We start from the raw sequence: 15,299 nt of genomic DNA, 5'->3' as shown, positions 1-15,299 counted from the left end.
TGCCTCCACTCCTCAAATGCCCATTTAATGGCCAGCAGCTCCCTATTCCCTATGTCGTAGTTTCTCTCCGTGGGAGAGAATTTCCTGGAGAAGAAGGCACATGGTCTCAGATTAGTGAGGCTAGCAGGACCTTGTGAAAGGACTGCTCCTACGCCGTCCTCGGACGCATCCACCTCCACAATAAAAGGTCTCTCCTGATCAGGCTGGATCAGAATGGGAGCGCTACTAAATGCCTCTTTTAATTTTTCAAATGAAGAAATGGCCTCAGTAGACCAATTCTCCAAATCCGCCCCTTTCTTAGTAAGGTCGGTCAACGGTTTAGCAATTACGGAAAAATTCATAATAAATTTACGATAGTAATTGGCGAAACCTAAGAACCGTTGTAAGGCCTTTAAGGATGAAGGTCTTACCCATTCCTTAATTGCTAGTACCTTACCAGGATCCATCTTGAAGGCGTGAGGAGTCAGAACATGCCCTAGAAACAGAATCTCCTGTACACCAAAGACACATTTCTCTTGTTTAGCGGATAGCTGATTCTCCCTCAACACCTCTAATACTTGTTTAACATGAGACACATGGGATTCGAAGTCAGGAGAGAATATCAAAATGTTGTCAAGATAGACAATAACAAATTTACCTAAGTACTCCCTAAGAATGTCATTCATGAAGTTTTGGAACACAGCTGGGGCATTGCTGAGTCCAAAAGGCATCACTTGATATTCAAAGTGTCCTACCGGAGTATTGAACGCCGTCTTCCATTCGTCTCCCTCCTTGATTCGGATTAGATTGTATGCCCCTTTCAGGTCAATTTTGGAAAACCAGGTTGCCCCCAGAACCTGGTTAAATAAATCCGGAATCAATGGGAGGGAGTATCTATTCTGGACAGTGATTTTATTTAATCTCCGGTAATCGATACATGGCCTAAGACCACCATCTTTTTTCTTAACGAAGAAAAACCCCGCCCCCATAGGAGAGACAGAAGGTCTAATATGCCCTTTACCAAGGCTCTCCTTAATATAATCTTCCATGGCCTTGCGTTCGGGCATAGAAAGATTATAAATTCGTCCTTTAGGAAACTTGGCCCCCTCTACTAACTCTATGGTACAATCATAAGGTCTATGGGGGGGTAGAACCTCCGGGGTTGGTGATGAGAATACAACAGAATATTCTTTAACAACAGAGGGTAAAGTATCAGACTTTACTGAGACCCCAGCCTGTACCACGGACAAGCACGAGTCACACTTAGGCCCCCATCTCACCAACTCCCCATTGGACCAATCTATTGTGGGGTTATGTAGTCGGAGCCAAGGCAACCCTAGTACCACCTCAGCAGGTAGGTTCTCCAGGACTAGAAGCGAACATCTCTCTGAGTGGCACACACCCACGGTTAGAGAAATCTCCGAGGTACATAAGCTCACCGTACCACCAATAAGAGGAGTAGCATCAATAGCCATGACATGGATAGGAGTTGGTAAGGCAAACATAGGAATACCCAATCTTACAGCATACTCAGAGTCAATAAAGCTAGCCGCTGAGCCAGAATCAATAAAGGCCTTACCCGGCCATTTATCTACTCCCAGAGAAATTGTAATGGGTACCAAAAGCTTACATTTAGAAAATTCAGGGTGTACCTGGTCTTTAGGTTGCCTTGTCTTAGGAGACTTGACAGAGAGGACCTTCTTAGGACACTGGTTGATCCAATGGTCAGGATCTCCACAGTAAAAGCATTCTCCACGTCTGCGGCGAAGATTCCCTCGGGTCATGCCAACCTGCATGGGTTCCTCGGTGGAGACCTCAGCATTGTCTCTGGGATAGGCCTCTGGCTGGACCACCATCTGGGAAAAGAACTGTTGTTCCTGTCGTCTCGCTCTAACCCGTCGGTCAAGTCTGACAACAAGGGTCATCATCTCCTCTAAGGTCTCTGGAAGTTAATAACTGACCAGAAGATCCTTTAATTTATCAGACAGACCTGACCTGAACTGACTCTTCAGGGCTGGTTCGTTCCATTCTGAGGGGACACACCACCTTTTGAATTGGGTGCAATAATCCTCCGCTGGTAAATTGCCCTGAACCAGTGCCTTTAGAGCCGTCTCGGCTACTAGAGCCCTGTCTGGTTCATCATAGAGGGTACCCAAGGCCTGAAAGAACCCCTCCACAGAAAATAAACAACTGGTGCCAGCAGGTAAAGAGAACGCCCAGTCCTGGGGATCACCCTGTAATCGGGAAATGATAATGCCCACGCGTTGACTCTCGGGGCCAGAGGACACGGGGCGCAAACGGAAGTAAAGCTTGCAACTCTCCTTAAAAGAGAGAAACTTCCTCCGGTCTCCAGAAAAGGGTTCTGGGAGCTTAATCTGGGGCTCAAAATGCGGACTGGAGGCCTGAGGAGTGGAAAAACCTTGCCCTAACTCAAAAGAACTGAGTTTTTCCCCTAACTCCTGCACCCTCTGCGTCAGATTAGAGACATGGTCAGTCAGGGTCACCAGAGGATTCATAATACAGTGGTTATTGGGCCTGTTAATCTGTAACAGTCGCGTACACACACACACAGGGGGGAGGGAAGTGACCACTGCGCTCCACCCTTACCCCTGGCCCTGCCTACTTGCCTCGCGAGTCCTAATGACAGGGGACAACTGGACGGCAATCCCTAACTTGGAGTAAGTGCAGGGATGACAGACAGACAAACAACAGGACGTGAACGGACCGAGTCAATACCAGGAAAGCTGCAAAGTACAAATGGAGCAAGCAGAGAATTGTCAGGAGAAGCCGGGGTCATAAATACCAGGAGAGCAGAGAAGTACAAGAGGAGTCCTAAGAGAGTAGTCAGGTGGGAGCCGAGGTCACAATAACAGGACGGAAGCGCAGTACAAGAGGAGCAGGCAAAAGGATGGTCAGGAACAGGATCAGGTAAGTATTCAGCAGTCCAACCAATAGCCAGGAACCTAGAAATTAACAGGCAACCTGTAGCCAGCAGGCTCCCTGTATTTATAGTGGGGAGTGAGGGTCATGTGACGTGGCCAGCGTCACATGACCGACAGACCAACCAGTCGAGCACCGAGTGATCAGCTCGGCGCTCAAGGCAGACTAGGAGCAGGGAGCCACCCAGCTAGTAAAGCCGCCCTGGGAATGAGGTCAAACACAGAACCTCATTCCAAAAGCTAAGCAACAGTTCTGCGGGCAATGGGGGACCGAGTGCACCTTCGGAACCCCGTGACAGCCCAGTACTGGAGGACGAGGATGTGGATGAGGATGAGGAGGAGGATGGGGATGAAGTATATTCACAGTGGGGTGGCACCCAACGCAGCTCAGGCCCATCACTGGTGCGTGGCTGGGGGGATACGGAGGACGCAGACGATACGCCTCCCACAGAGGACAGCTTGTCCTTACCTCTGGGCAGCCTGGCACACATGAGTGACTACATGCTGCAGTGCCTTCACAATGACTGCAGAGTTGCCCACATTTTAACGTGTGCTGACTACTGGGTGGCCACCCTGCTGGATCCCCAGTACAAAGACATTGTGCCGTCCTTAATTCCCTCACTGGAGCGTGATCGGAAGATGTGCGACTACAGGCGCGCGCTGGTAGACGCGCTCCTGAGAGCATTCCTGACTGACGCCGGGGGACAAGTGGAAGCACAAGGCGAAGGCAGGGGAGGAGGAAGAGGTCGCCAACGCAGCTGTGTCAGCGCCAGCACCTCAGAAGGCAGGGTTAGCATGGCCGACATGTGGAAAAGCTTTGTCACCTCGCCGCAACAACCGGCCCCAACTGCTGATATGGAGCGTGTTAGCAGGAGGCAGCATTTGAACAACATGGTGGAACAGTACCTGTGCACACGACTACACATACTGACTGATGGTTCTGCCCCATTCAACTTCTGGGTCTCCAAATTGTCCACATGGCCAGAGCTTGCCCTGTATGCCTTGGAGGTGCTGGCCTGCCCTGCAGCCAGTGTACTCTCTGAACGTGTGTTCAGCATGGCAGGAGGCGTCATTACAGACAGACGCAGCCGCCTGTCCACAGCCAACGTAGACAAGCTCACGTTCATTAAAATGAACCAGGCCTGGATCCCACAAGACTTGTCTGTACCTTGTGCAGAATAGACAGTTCTAACAGCCTCAACCATCCATCCTTGTACTCAAGTGCACTTATTCCTTATTTTTTTTATATGTCCCAATATTTTGGGGGATACCCCTATGTAAAAATGCTAAATAACACACATCTGTGTTGGCCACCTATTCCTCCTTCGCCGCCGCTTCCACCTAGGCCGCCACGTGAGCCTACACCGCCACATCCACCCATTCACCGCCTCCTCAACCTCTTCCTCCTACATCATTCCTAATTATTATTTTTTAAGGTCTTTTATGTTTTTTAATTCATTTCCCTATCCACATTTGTTTTCAGAGCATTTGCCATGCTCCTAACCACATTTTGCTGCCATTTGCAGCCCTCTAGCCCTTTCCATGACATTTTTACAGCCATTTTAGTGCTCCAAAGTTCGGGTCCCCATTGACTTTAATGGAGTTCGGGTTCGGGGTCAAGTTCGCGTCCCGAACTCGAACTTTTTTTTCAAGTTCAGCTGAACCTGCCGAACCCAAACATCCAGGTGTCCGCTCAACTCTATCCATAACTATCAAAAAATATAGATACGTCGTCAGGCTGTAATATAATTAAAATCCAATGTCGCCACCGCTTATCCGAATTGTCCGTATATAAAATATAGGCCGCCGGGTGGTCGATGATTTTATTTTTAGGTAATAAATCGCACGGAAATACACCTTTAAATATGCGACCGGGCATGAAAGTCGGTTTTAATAACACGTGTAATTTCATAATTATTCATTTTTATTGAGAAGCATATAAAACGTCTCTTCTATTATTTATTTCAATAATGTTTTCATGAACTGAATACATAATCATGTTAATAGTGTTTACAATTCAGCTCTGAGATTTCCGCTTTTTACTAGTGAGAAATGACCGTCGGGTTCTTGATCCGGCGATAAATAAAAAGCAAACAATGTGTAGCCGTTCAAAAATTCGGACCGGTCCGCGGATAAAGCGTTGTCAGCCTTATGTTTTCCCGAAATATGCACGAGCGACATATATTCCCAAACCGCTGATTCGTCTTGGAAATTAGGTTGAAACGGTTTTACAGGTATCTGTTGCCCCCTTCCAAATATAACGCTGCATAATTCGCATTATAACGGTTGAAGCACAAGAATTTCTTTGGTAATGACCTGAAAATGACTCGTTGTCCACAAATGTTAGTATTGCTGTTCTCGGTATGTTCCCCAGAAAAAGATTCTCGTGGTTAGATATGCGAACAAATTTTTGTACTTCTCTGAATAAGGGCTCTACGCTGCCATAAGAGCCGACAGCTTTCGGCGTGTAATACTGTTTTCGCAATATCTCGGCAATTCCCGTCATATTAGCAACGTTTTTAAGCAGCGTCTATCAAACAATGCGACCCAACTGTTTACGCAATTTTAACTAATCAAGATAGTGGATTTATTGTAAAAAGAAAAAAGCGGACTACATTTTATTTAAAAACAGTTTATGTAAAACTAATAAAAACATTGCAAGACGTTGTGTACAAACACATTTTATATACATTCAAAGTAAAAATAAATTATGTAAAACAAATAAAAACATTATAATGCGTTACATACAAATACATTTTATATACATTCAAAAGTGTAGCATCTTCAAAAGCTTCTAAAAAGAAACGTGTTTTACCGGGTACATTTGCAGCACCAACGTAATAATCTGTAATTTATCACGAGGGTTCTTAAAAAGGACCATGTATTTAGTGTTTAAATTTATGGTTCGGCTTTTCTTACCCTGACAAAAAAAAATTGGAACCAGATACATAATGCTCAAGTTTCTGTGGTGTACGTATTTTGTGAATGCGCTTTGCATTTCAAGATTTTCACAAGCCGCCTCCATTAAATCATCAACGACTGCCAAATTTACCTTGTCCGGGGGGAATAGATCAGCGGCTGTAAAATTTTGCAGTATTCCCACGACAAACCTGATATTTGTAAACAAACGGGTTAGTTCATCGTGCAATTTCTGCCAACAAGCGTAAAACCAAATGACGTTATCAGGTTTGTGCGCCATTAACGTATCCGCTTGTATTAACAAACGTTTAACAAAAAACTCTTTCTGGAATTTGAGGGGCCTGCTAAAATACATGAAAAAGGGTGTTGAAATTGAGCCGCCATGTTTAATAGCCGAAAGGTAGCGTTGTAAAGTCGTCAGTCGGACGTCTCTTTGTGTAGACACACTTTTGCGTTTTACGTAACGGTCTTGTCTCTACGGTCAAACGTTTTCTGTTTCTGAAAATTCCGTTATGATTAGGGTTGGTTGTAAGGGTCAAGGAGGTTAGGGGTTAAGAGTTTTGAATGGGTAGTTAGGAGAGGGGTGCGTTGCTTAGGGGGGGAGGAGTTCGGGGGGCTACTTCTAGGGGTGTTGCGAGGTGAAGGGGGCCATTTTGTGAGCTGAGAAAAACTGACAAGATGTCTCAGACTCTGACCGTGGACGATATGCTGGCCAGGCTCAGGGAGGCAGCGGCGGAGCGGGGCCATGAATGGTTAAGCTCCCAGATGGCCGGCATTCTGAGGGGGGAGGCGGCGGGACCCGTTAGCTCGCCGCCGGAAGCAAGACGGACGCGGCGGGTACGGCCGCCGGCGTGCCTGAGTCCCAGTGAGACCCCCCGGGTGCGGCGCCGGGTCAGGAGCCCCTCCGGGGACCCTCCGCCTCGGGGGGATGCAGGGCAGTCTAGAGCCTCACCCTCCCAGCGTGGGAGGAATCCGTGTGGCAGGCGGCACCCAGCGCAGGGCAGGAGGGCCCTCCCCCTGCCATCTCCGGCGAGCATCGAGGGATCTGGAGCGGGAACGGCGGGATCCTCACCTGCTAGTGGGGTCAGGAGGCCTGCTCAGCGAGGGATGGATCGGCGGCAGGTGGCACACGAGGCTGCGCAGCAGGAAGATGGTGGGGAGGGCAGGCCTCAGGAAGAAGTGGTGCCAGGAAGATCTGTGTCTCTCCAGTGCCCTCTGGTGGACAGAAGAGAGGAAAGGAGCGCATGGAGTCTGCTGGGGTGCAGAGTGTCAGCGCCTGTCAAGTCCCAAGACGGAGTGCGGTTGCCCAGATGGATGATGGACGTCAGGATGCAGGAAGTTACACTGCAGGGTTCACAGCGCCCGGGCAGCAAAGTGAGAACCTGTGGGGATCCCTGAATTCGCTGTTTAGTGCACAAGGGGGGAGCGGGGTTGGGGTGAGTCAAGGAGAGTTAGTTGGGGGTTTGGGTCAGTTGTTGGGTAGCCTGGCGGGGTTGGTGGCGGGGTTGGGTAATGCGGGTAGGCCCCCGTTGCAGGGATGGGGGGTAGGGGCCGGGAGCATCGGTGGGGCTGGCGCAGGGCGAGGTGTATGTGTGTTTTGAAGGGCCGTTAGGGGCGCATTTGAAGCAGGAGTGAGGGATAGGATCTGGAAGGGGGAATACGTGGAGATTTTTTCTCTCCTCACGCTGGAGCGGTTTAATCTAGATAGGGAGCGGAAGGACGAGAAGAGGAAGGATGAGGATGAGAAGAGGCGGTACAGATTGATACCGCATACTTTTGGGAATTGGTTGCAGGCGTTTTAAATCTTGGCGAGCGTGATAGGGGAGAAGAATCCGGAGTGCTGCTCGGCGTTGTTCTGTTACATGGAGGCGATAGGGGAAGCTTACCGTGTTTATGGGGGGGTCGGATGGTTATGGTACGACGAGCAGTTTCGGCAGAGGAAGGCGGTCCGCCCAAATATGCGGTGGGACCATAAGGATATAGGTTTATGGATGAGGGTGACGGCGCCGGGGAGGCAGGTGCAGCCCTTTCGGGGGGAAGCAGGGGGGTCTGGGCAGTTTACCTTGGCGTCCGCAAAGGGACAGTGCTTTCTGTTTAACGAGGGGGGGGTGTAAGTTCGGCGCAAAGTGTAGGTTCAAACATGAATGTGCCAATTGCGGGGGGAATCATGGGGCTAACAGGTGTTTTAAGGTGGGTCGACAGAGGGGGGGTGCAGATGGTGGTGGAAAAGGGTCGGACGCCGATGCGGGTGGAAAGGATGGGTCCGTTCTTAGATAGATATCCTAACCGGAAGGTGGCGGAGTGGTTGCGGGTGGGGTTTACGGTGGGGTTTATAATTCCGTCGGATCCTTTGCCGGCGGTTTGGGGGGGTAAGAATTTGCGTTCGGCGTTAGAGCATGCTCACGTGGTGGCGGATAAATTGGCGGGGGAGGTTCGGTTGGGAAGGATGGATGGGCCGTTTGATGCACCACCGTTTGAGAATTTGAGGGTTTCACCATTGGGGGTGGTGCCAAAGAAGGAGCCGAATAAATTTCGGTTGATTCACCATCTTTCCTTTCCAAAAGGGGCGTCGGTCAATGACGGTATTGATCCCGACATTTGTTCGGTGGTTTATACGTCATTTGATGCGGCTGTAGGCTGGGTACGGAAGTTGGGTCCTGGGACGCTATTGGCTAAAACGGACATTGAGGCAGCGTTTCGCCTGATGCCGGTTAGTCCAGATAGCCTTCATTTGTTGGGGTGTTGTTGGGAAGGGACGTTTTTCGTGGATCGTTGTTTGCCTATGGAGTGTTCGGTGTCTTGCGCGTTTTTTGAGAGGTTTAGTTCGTTTTTGGAATGGGTGGTGGTGGATGTAGCGGGTTGTTCATCCATCATTCACTATTTGGATGATTTTTTTTGTGTTTTGGTCCGGCGAGTTTGGGGGTGTGTGCGTTGCTGTTGGGTACGTTACAGGCGGTTTTTTCATCGTTCGGGGTCCCTTTAGCGGTGGATAAAACGGTTGGTCCTACGACCGAACTGAGTTTTTTAGGGATCACGATTAATACGGTTACCATGGATTGTAGACTACCGGATGATAAGGTACGGGATTTGCGGGTAGCGGTGGAAAGGGCGGGGAGGGCAAGGAAGATTCGGTTGAAAGACCTTCAATCGCTGTTGGGGAAGTTAAACTTCGCCTGCCGCATTATGCCGATGGGTAGAACTTTCTGTAGGCGGTTGGCGGCGGCAACGGTGGGGGTGACGGCTACGCACGATTTTATTAGGTTGGGGAAGGAATTGAAGATGGATTTGGAGGTGTGGGGCGGGTTTTTGCAGCATTTTAATGGCAGGGCACTGGTCCTGCCAGAGGTGAAGGATAATTTTGATTTTGAGCTATTTTCGGATGCGGCGGGGGGGGGGGGTTTGGGGTGTATTGCCAAGGGCATTGGTGTGCAGGCGGGTGGCCGGAGTCATGGGTGAGTAGGGGACGGGTGCGGAACTTGGCGTTGTTGGAGCTTTTCCCGATAGTGTTGGTGGTGGTGTTGTGGGGGGGATGAGTTTAGGGATAGGAAGATATGGTTTCATTATGACAACTTGGTGGTGGTGCAAGCGATTAATTCATTGACCGCTTCTTCCCCTCCGGTGGTGAGGTTGTTGCAGCATATGGTGTTACAGTGTCTGTCTATTAATGCGTGGGTGGTTGCGTGTCATGTCCCGGGGGTGTCTAATTCAATAGCTGATGCTCTTTCTCGTTTGCAGTGGGAGTGGTTTCGGCAGTTGGCATCGGAGGCGGACCTGGAAGGTTTGGTTTGTACGGCGTCAATGTGGGAGATCTTGGAGGTACTGTAGCGGGATTGTTTAGGGCATCCTTGAGTGAGGGGACATGGGCAGCATATGAGAAGGCTTGGGCTGGTTGGGAACGGTGGTGTACGGGACTAGGGGTAGGGGTTGATGGGGGGAGGTTCCTTTGTTGTTATTCTTGGGACAAATGAAGGAGGAGGGGTGGTCGGTGGCGCAGGTTAACAGGTGCATAGCAGGATTAGCCTTCGGGTTCAAGTTCAGAGGTTTAGTGGATTGGTCTAAGACATTTTTGGTTAGACAGGTTTTGAAGGGTTGGAGGCGTGGCAGGTGGTATCAGGATGGCAGGAGGCCCATATCGTTTGAGTTACTGTTGGGTATTGGGAGGCAGGTGGAGGGGGTTTGTGTTTCGGTATGGGAACGACGACTGTTCAAATTGGCTTCCTGTTGGCGTTTTTTGGAGCTTTTAGGTTGGGCGAATTGGTGAGCGGAAGTGTGAGGTGTGCGGGGGGTTTGTTGGTGGAGGACGTGGATGTGGGTGGGGACAGGGTGATAATTCGGTTGCGAAGGTCCAAGACGGACATGGAAGGTAGGGGTTGTAAGATCACTTTGTTTGCAGTGCCTGGGTGCAGGATGCGTCCGGTGGCCGCTTTGGTGGACTTTAGGAGGGGTGCTAGTTTTGGTGATGGCCCCTTGCTCCGGCATGAGGACGGATCATTTTTATCTAGGTTTCAATTTGTTGCGGTGTTGAAAAGGTGTTTGTCAGATATGGGGGTGGATCCTGCGAGGTATACGGGGCATTCCTTTAGGTTCGGGGCTGCGACTGAAGCGGCTAGGTTGGGGCTGTGTGATGAGCAGATTATGAAGATAGGTAGGTGGGAATCTGTGAAGTTTAGATCATATGTCAGGTTGGATAGTTTGGCGTGAGAGGGGTCAACGGAGGGCAGGATGTTTAATATGTTTTTTTGTTGTTTCAGGTTCATCGGCAGCTCTGGTCTGGATTCTTGGACACTCCTTTGTGTGGTGGGGTGTCACGGCTGTATGTGAGCAACAATAGTATACACAGTAAAAGAGCTACTGACCGGACCCAAACTAGGGAGGATAAAGGGTGACCCCTGTCCGACCCTCAAAGCTCTCCCTATGCTGCTAAAGCACATGCCCGGATCCAAATGGCGGAACGAGGCATGCCCACGTGCCTAAGACTGATGACCACTGTAACCCCTACAATAGTGGAAGGGGCACGGCCACCGGTGCCCTACTCAGTATATGGAGGGAACCGTGGCCACCTCAGATCCAGTCAGAAAATAATCAGGTACACAACAATGTCTGTACACTTAGCTGAAGGTGTTGCAGCCGCAGAGAAGACGGATCCAAGGACAGCTGGCAATATCCGGAGTGCTTGCTGCAGCAGAACACAGGTCCAGTGAACTGATAGCTACAAGTGAAGATACTAAAGCAAGAGCTACAACTGAAATGAGAACTATAATCCACGCCCTACAATAGGAGGAGGGGTGATATAAAGAGAGGGAAATCAAATGCATGAGGAACAGCTGGGAGGAAGGAAACCAAAAGTAAACAGAGCAGTGAGAACTCCTCCCAGCTCTAGTAGTGACATCATCACAGGGGTGGAGAAACAGAGCTGTGAGAACGTCCCAAAGCTCTGGTAGTGACATGGGGTGCGCTTAGGGCTGATGTTAGGAAGCAGGGTCGGCAGTTGGGGTTGGCGGAGGAAGTGGCGGTGGTAAGGTGGTTAGGGTTTCGGGGTATGTTATGGGGGGGTGTTGCGGGAAATACATAGATTTGCGCGGTTGGACAGGGCCCCGGATGTGCTGGTGGTGCATTGCGGGGGTAATGATTTGGGGGTTACGCCGGTGTGTGACCTGATTCGGGATGTGAAATTTGATATGCTGAGGATTTGGTCGCTGTTTCCAGGAAATTTGGTGGTGTGGTCGGACATTGTTCCGCGTAAAAAGGGGAGGAATGCACGGTCGGTTGATAGAATCAACAAGGCTCGTATAAAGGTGAATAGGGCTATCGGGAAGTTTGTGGCGAGGCATGGGGCGGTGGCAGTAAGGCATAGGGAGTTGGAGGACGGTGTGGGGGAATTTTGGAGGAGGGATGGTGTTCACTTAAACGCAGTGGGCATTGATTTATGGTCACTGGGGTTGCAGGATGGTATCGAACGAGCCCTGATTGTGTGGCAGAACGCGCAAGCTTGAGTGGGGGTGAGGTGTCAAGTTGCGTGTTGTTGGCGGCAGGAGGTACTGGAAGCTGGGAGTACGGATCGGGATTTAAGGTTGAGAGGGCCCCTTTATGGTGGGGGCTGGACTCTCATGGTGGGACTTACCTGTTTGGTTTGGTGAGGCGTCCACCACCGGGTGTCTCCGAGCTAGTATACTGCGGCTGGAGGCAAGGTGGATTTGCCGTGTGGTTGTGCAGGTGGACAATTTGGGGGCTTCCAGGACCTCCTTCATCTGTGGTTATGTTATATATATATATATATATATTTATGTTATGTATTTATGTTTATAATAAATGGCTGCTGTGGCCAATTAAATCCATTGGAGGAGTTATGTGGTTATTTCGGGGATAATGGTGAGGGGATCCGGGGGGAATGAGGACAGGTGGAACATGGTAGGTAAAGGAAGAGTGGAAGACCCGGGATATCAACCAATATCTTAATCATGCAAACAAAGTAAGTAAAAATAGTGCCATACTCACTATAGAAAAAAAATGTGAAAGTGCTAATACTACGTTTTAAATGTGAGATTCTTGGCAAATACATTTTGGTACAAAAAGAGGTAAAATACATGCATGTGCGACCTGAATTTCCTGAGCTTAATGGAGGCTATTATGGCACCATAAAAGGTATAATATAGTGTGGGCTCAGCATGCATGTGAAACTTGCATTTCTTGAATTTAATGGAGGCCATTGTGGCACCAGAGGAGGTAGCATTTAGTGTAGGTTCCTGTCCTAAAGGGATCACCTTGCCGGTGGCTGAAAGGCACAAACTTTATAAATGTATTTGCCAAGAATCTCACATTTACAACATTAGCACCAGTACATCTTATATAGGGAGTATGGCTCTATTGTATTTAATTTGTTAATTGTTAGCAGAGTGCTGTTGCATTGTTTTTGCTCTTATGCTTCCAGCCAGGGTGACCTGGCATATGTGCTGACTAAAGGCTCATTCAGACAGTCTGCAAAACTCCGATATGACCATGTGTTTTGTGGACCCCACATGGCCGGCACTATGATAGAAATGACTATTGATTGAGGACAAGAATAGCACATGCTCTTTCTTGCGCGGCCGCGGAACGGAACTACGGATGCGGACAGCGCACTGTGTGCACTGAATGAGCCCTATTCCCCATTTGTTTTTCTTTGCAGTTTTTGTTGATACCATTTCTTGGAGTGTCTTTTTGATCACATTTTATTACATTTTTTTGGGAGTAAGGGAAGCGATGAAAAAATTGTGAATTTCTGTTACACCCTTCACTGTATTAGGCCTCATGCACACGACCGTTTTTTTTGCGGTCCGCAAAAACAGGGTCCGTAGGTCCGTGATCCGTGTCCGTTTTTTCTTCCTAGGGTCTTCCTTGATTTTTGGAGGATCCACGGACATGAAGGAAAAAGTCGTTTTGGTGTCCGCCTGGCCGTGCGGAGCCAAACGGATCCGTCCTGACTTAGAATGCAAGTCAATGGCCAGTCACAGACATCGCAGGTAAGTATAATGCTTCTAAAATTGCTAAGTAACCATGGCAGCCAGGACTGCAGTAGCGTCCTGGTTGCCATGGTTACCGATCGGAGTCCCAGTGATTAAACTGGGACTCCGATCGGAACTCTCTGCTGCCACCAATGATGGGCATCTACACCTGGTGCCGGCCCAGACTTAAAGGCCATACAGAAGTCAGCCCATGCTTGCTGAGATATATGTACTTATACAATGAGAAATAGCAACAGCATAAGCTTATAAACAGGTAAAATATACATATATTTTTTTTTGGCGAAGATTTTAAATGTCCAGGTCAGACGTGCGCGGTGTGTAGATAGTGAGACACGAAGATATGATGTTGAGTCAATATTTGTTTTTGACTGTATTTTGTCTAAGGGAACAGCTTTTGCTCATGTTAGTTTTTTTTGTGTTATATTGCAAATGGAGGTATCAAACAATATATATAGCACCTGATCTCTTACAGGGGGCTATATTACGCACAATTAACCATCACCTGTTTACAGCGATGACGGCGGATTAACCCCTTCTATGCCGCGGTCCGCGCTGACTGCGACATAGAAGTGGTTTGCGACGGGTGAGTGATCGCATCGAGTCCCCGCGCTGCTGTGGCGGAGACCGGATGCGTGACAAGGCAGTCAGATGCCGTGCAGAGGCTGCCCAATGCCCTACACGGCATCTGGACCTGCCTTCTATGGGTGCCGAGAAGATCCAGCCTCAGGCCCGTCTCCTAGGCAACCTGTTACTGTATGACTCAGTGTCATACACTAACAGGCAATGCATTACAATACAGATGTATTGTAATGCATTGCAGAGGGGATCAGACCCCCAAAGGTTGAAGTCCCAGAGTGGGACAGAAATAAAGTTTAAAAAAAAAAGTTAAAAAAAAGTAAATAAAGTAATAAAGTTTCAAGTAAAAAAAAAACACGCCCCGTTCCCGTGATTTTCTAATAAAAAAAGAAAAAAAAAGAAAAACCGCATATATTAGGTATTGCCGCGTCCGTAACGAACGCTCTATAAATACATCACATGATCCACCCTGCCCGATAGACACCATAAAAAATAAAAACTGTGTTAAAAAAAAGCAATTTTTGTCAACTTACATCACTAAAAGTGCAACACCAAGCGATCAAAAAGGCATATGCTCCCAATCTAACCATCACCTCATCCCGCAAAAAATGACCCCCTACATAGGACAATAGCCCAAAAAATAAAAAAAACTATGGCTCTCAGACTATGGAGACACTAAAACGATTTTTTTTTTGTTTAAAAAATGCTTTTATTGTGTTAAAAGTAAAAAAAAAAAAATATATATATATATATATATATATATATATATACTTCACAAATAACGAGGCAGCACTTCCAGCTTTAGGTGGTAGGGTGAAGACCCCAAAACTTTAATCCCAGCAACGTTTCGGCCTACTCAATGAGGCCTTTATCAAGCTACATAACAGTGCATACAACCAGGTATATATACCCACAATCCAATAAGTATATATACCCACAATCCAATAAGTAAAAACCTGCTCTATAAAAATACCACATGACCTAACCCCTCAGATGAACACTGAATAAAAAAAAGTGTCAAAAAAGCCATTTTCTTGTCACCTTACATCACAAAAAGTGTAATAGCAAAGCGATCAAAAAGTCATACGCACCGCAAACTAGTGCCTATCAAACCGTCATCTCATCCTGCAAAAATCATACCCTACCCAAGATAATCGCCCAAAAACTGAAAAAACTATGGCTCTCAGATTATGGAGACACTAAACCATGATTTATTTTTGTTTCAAAAATGAAATCATTGTGTAAAACTTACATAAAAAAGTATACATATTCGATATCGCCGCGTCCGTAATAACCTGCTCTATAAAAATATCACATGACCTAATTCCTCAGGTGAATACCGTAAAGAAATAAAATTTAAAATGGTGTAAAAAAAGCCATTTTT

Source organism: Bufo bufo, chromosome 3 (genome assembly GCF_905171765.1).
Source record: "Bufo bufo chromosome 3, aBufBuf1.1, whole genome shotgun sequence".
In the NCBI taxonomy this organism is placed as follows: Eukaryota; Metazoa; Chordata; class Amphibia; order Anura; family Bufonidae; genus Bufo; species Bufo bufo.
Note: the sequence above shows the minus strand (reverse complement) of the source record.